This window comes from Aotus nancymaae, unplaced genomic scaffold, assembly GCF_030222135.1.
Source record: "Aotus nancymaae isolate 86718 unplaced genomic scaffold, 86718_ANA_hifiasm-v0.15.2.pri h1tg000049l, whole genome shotgun sequence".
Lineage (NCBI taxonomy): Eukaryota > Metazoa > Chordata > Mammalia > Primates > Aotidae > Aotus > Aotus nancymaae.
The window spans coordinates 8,996,408-9,001,096 of NW_026988463.1; the positions used below are offsets into that span (position 1 = coordinate 8,996,408).

At 48.3% G+C, this 4,689-nt stretch overlaps 1 non-coding gene across 1 annotated transcript; it reads left to right on the plus strand.

Annotated features, from left to right (window-relative positions):
• Positions 1 to 3,851: 3,851 nt before the first annotated feature.
• On the plus strand, positions 3,852 to 4,013 carry LOC135269166 (U1 spliceosomal RNA). The gene has a single exon (XR_010337464.1). It is a non-coding gene; the product is annotated as a U1 spliceosomal RNA (small nuclear RNA).
• The last annotated feature ends 676 nt before the right edge of the window (positions 4,014 to 4,689 follow it).

Consider the following 4,689-nt stretch of genomic DNA (forward strand, 5'->3'; position numbering starts at 1 on the left):
GAGAGGACTCCTTTCCCCATGGCAGGGTTTGGGGCATAGTACCTTCAGAAGGAGAAATTGAGGCAGACTCACAGCACCCCAGTGCTGCCCCCTTGTGGCGATGGCCGGGATGGGCAGAGCTGGAGCATATCCCCTGAACCGCTTTTCACTCATTCACCCTCAAGGCTTCCCCAGTTCAGACACCACGCCTGGGGTCCAAAGCTGTGTTAGGGGGACCATCACTTCAAAATCCACAGGGGGGCCGGTGTGGTGGAGAGAGGACTCCTCACCCCATGGCAGGGCTTGGGGCATGGAACCTGCAGAGAGGGCCGGGCATGGTGGCTCACGCCTGTAACCCCAGCACTTTGGGAGGCCGAGGAGGGGGATCACCTGAGCTCAGCAGTTCAAGACCAGACTGGCCAACATGGCGAAACCCCGTCTCTATTAAAAAAATAAAAATAAATAAAAAAAAAAAGAGGAGGCATCACAATACTGGACTTCAAGCTATACTACAAGGCTACAGTAATCAAAACAGCATGGTACTGGTACCAAAACAGAGATATAGACCAATGGAACAGAACAGAGGACTTGGAGGCAACACCACACATCTACAACCATCTGATCTTTGACAAACCTGACAAAAAGAAACAATGGGGAAAGGATTCCCTGTTTAATAAATGGTGTTGGGAAAACTGGCTAGCCATGTGCAGAAAGCAGAAACTGGACCCCTTCCTGACACCTTACACTAAAATTAACTCCAGCTAGATTAAAGACTTAAACATAAGACCTAACACCATAAAAACCCTAGAAGAAAATCTAGGCAAAACCATTCAGGACATAGGCGTAGGCAAGGACTTCATGAACAAAACACCAAAAGCACTGGCAACAAAAGCCAAAATAGACAAAAGGGGCATAATCAAACTCCACAGCTTCTGCACGGCAAAAGAAACAGTCGTTAGAGTGAATTGCAACCAAAAGAATGGGAAAAAAATTTTTGCAATCTACCCATATGACAAAGGGCCAATATCCAGAATCTACAAAGAACTAAAACCGATTTACAAGAAAAAAGTCCATTCAAAAGTGGGTGAAGGATATGAACAGACACTTTAAAAAAGAAGACATATATGAGGCCAACAAACATGAAAAAATGCTCATCATCACTGGTCATTAGAGAAATGCAAATCAAAACTACATTGAGATACCATCTCACGCCAGTTAGAATGGTGATCATTAAAAAATCTGGAGACAACAGATGCTGGAGAGGATGTAGAGAAATAGGAACAGTTTTACACTGTTGGTGGGAGTGTGAATTAGTTCAACCATTGTGGAAGACAGTGCGGTGATCCCTCAGGGACCTAGAAATAGAAATTCCATTTGACCCAACAATCCCATTACTGGGTATATATCCAAAGGATTATAAATCGTTCTACTATAAGGACACATGCACATGAATGTTCATTGCAGCACTGTTTACGATAGCAAAGTCTTGGAACCAACCCAAATGCCCATCGATGATAGACTGGACAAGGAAAGTGGCAATATACACCATGGAATATTATGCAGCCATAAAAAAACGATGAGTCTGTGTCCTTCGTAGGGACATAGATGAACCTGGAAACCATCATTCTTAGCAAACTGACACAAGAACAGAAAATCAAACACTGCATGTTCTCACTCATAGGCGGGTGTTGAACAATGAGAACACATGGACACAGGGAGGGGAGCACCACACACTGGGGTCTGTTGGGGGGAAATAGGGGAGGGACAGCGGGGGCTGAGGAGTTGGGGAGGGATTGCATGGGGATAAATGCCAGATATAGGTGAAGGGGAGGAAGGCAGCAAATCACACTGCCACGTGTGTACCTATGCAACAATCTTACATGTTCTTCACATGTACCCCAAAACCTAAAATGCAGTTAAAAAAAAAAGAAAAGAAAAGAAAAGAAAGAAAGAAAATATAAAAAAGAAGAAAAGAACTGCACAGTGAGAAATTTAGGCCGACTCACTGCAGCCCAGTGCTGCCCTCTTGTGGTGATGGCCGGGTTGGGCAGAGCCGCAGCACATCCCCCTATCTGCTTCCTCACCCATTCACTCTCAAGGCTTCCCCAGTTCAGGCACCAGGCCTGGGATCCCAACCTGTGTTAGGGGGACCATCACTTCAAAATCCACAGGGGAGCAGTGCGTGATAGAGAGAGGACTCCTCACCCCATGGCAGGGTTTGTGGCATAGTTTCCCGCAGAGGGAGGGCAGGGTTTCCCGCAGAGGGAGAAACTGTGGTGGACTCACAGCAGCCCGGTGCTGCCTCCTGTCGATGGCCAGGATGGGCCGAGCCGGAGCACATCCTCCCATTAGCTTCCTCACCCATTCTTCACCCTCAAGGCTTCCCCATTTCAGACAACACGCTTGGCATCCCAGCCTGTGTTAGGGGGACCATCACTTCAAAATCCACATGGCAGCCTGGCACAGTAGAGAGAGGACTCCTCATCCCATGGCAGGGTTTGGGGCATAGAACCTGTAGAGGGGGCCGGGCACGGTGGCTCACGTCTGTAATGCCAGCACTTTGGGATGCCGAGGCGGGCAGATCACCTGAGGTCAGGAGTTCAAGACCAACCTGGGCCTGTTTCTCAAACAAAAGTAATGAGAACGTCTATTCATTTCTGCCGCCCATGCTGTTTGCTTATACAACATAGCGAAACCCCGTCTGTATTTAAAAAAAAAAAAAAAAAAAAAAAAAAAAAAGAACCTGCAGGGGAAGAAATTGAGGCGGACTCACAGCAGCCATGTGCTGCCCCCTTGTGGCAATGGCCGGGATAGGCAGAGCCAGAGCGCATCACCCCATCAGCTTCCTCACGCATTCACCCTCAAGGTTTCCCCAGTTCAGATGCCACGCCTGGGGTCCCATCCTGTGTTAGGGGGACTATCCCTTCAAAATCCAAAGGGGGGCCGGGTGAGGTGCAAAGAGGACTCCTCACCCCATGGCAGGGTTTGGGGCATAGTACCTGCAGAGGGAGAAATTGAGGTAGACTCACAGCAGCCCAGTGCTGCCCCCTTGTGGCAATGGCCGGGATGGGCAGAGCGGAGCTCATCCTCCGATCCCGTTGCCTCACCCATGCACCCTCAAGGCTGCCCCATTTAGACGCCACGCCCAGGGTCCGAAGCTGTGTTAGGGGGACCATCACTTCAAAATCCACAGGGGGGCCGGGCGCGGTGGAGAGAGGAGTCTTCACTCCACGGCAGGGTTTGGGGCATAGAACCTGCAGAGGGATGAAGGGAGGGAGGAAGGGAGGAAGGAGGGAAAGAAGAAACCTTTGTGGCCTAATCTCTGGTTACAGTAAACCCTTGACTAAATTCCTGGATGCAAAGTTGTTGATTCAAAGAGTAAACACAATTTTATATGTTTTCTTTTTCTTTTTTGAGACCCCTCTGTCACCGAGGCTGGAGTGCAATGGTGACATCACTGCAGCTTCTGCCTCCCAGGTTCAAGCCATTCTCCTGCCTCATCCTCCTGAGTAGCCAGGATTACAGGTGTCTCGCACCATGCCTGGCTAATTTTTGTAGTTTTTAGTAGAGATGAGGTGTCACCATGTTGGCCAGGCTGGTCCCAAACTCCTGACCTCAGACAATCCACCTCCCTTGGCCTCCCAAAGTGCTGGGATGACAGGCTTGAGCCACGCCTGGCCTGTGTTTTTGTTTTTAACAAAAAAATTAAATTATTAAAAATATTAAAAAGCTTAAAGGCTGGGCATGGTGACTTATGCCTGTAATCCCAGCACTTTGAGAGACCAAAGCAGGAGGCGCACTTTAGCCCAGGAGTTTGAGACCAGCCTGGGCAACACAGCAAGACCCCATTTCAATAAAAAATAAATAAATAAATACTTACCTGGGAGGGGAGATGCCACGATCACGAAGGTGGTTTTCCCAGGGCGAGGCTTATCCATTGCCCTCTGGATGTGCTGACCTCTGCGGTTTCCCCAAATGTGGGAAACTTGACTGCATAATTTGTGGGAGTGGGGACTGCATTTGCGCTCTCCCCTGAGGAAAAAAAATAAAAATAAATAAATAAAAATAGGAAAAAAAAGCTTATGGAATAAGGATATAAAGAAAGAAAAGGCTGGACATGGTGGCTCACACCTGTAATTCCATCAGTCTGAGAGGCTAAGGTGGGAGGATCACTTTAGCTCAGGAGTTTGAGACCAGCTTGAGAAAAATGGCAAAACCTGGTCTCTACAACAAATACAAAAAAAAAAAAAAAAAAAAAAGCCAAACAACTGGATGTGGTGGCTCACACCTGTAATCCCAGCACTTTGGGAGGCCGAGGTAGGTGGATCACGAGGTCAGGAGATTGAGACCATCCTGGCCAACATGGTAAAAACCCATCTCTATTATAAATACAATAATTAGCTGGGCGTAGTGGTGCACACCTGTAGTCCCAGCTACTCAGGAGGCTGAGGCAGGATAATTGCTTGAATTCAGGAGGCAGAGATTGCAGTCAGCTGAGATTCCATCACTGTACTCCAGCCTGCTTAATAGAGCAAGACTCTGTCTCAAAAGAAAAAAGCTAGGTGTGGTGGCACTTCTCTGTAGTCCCAGCTGCTTGGGAGGCTGAGGTGGGAGGATAACTTGAGCCCAGGAGGCAGAGTTTGCAGTGAGCTGAGAGCCACTGCCCTCCAGCCTGAGTGACAGAGCCAGGCCTTGTCTCTCAAAAAAAAA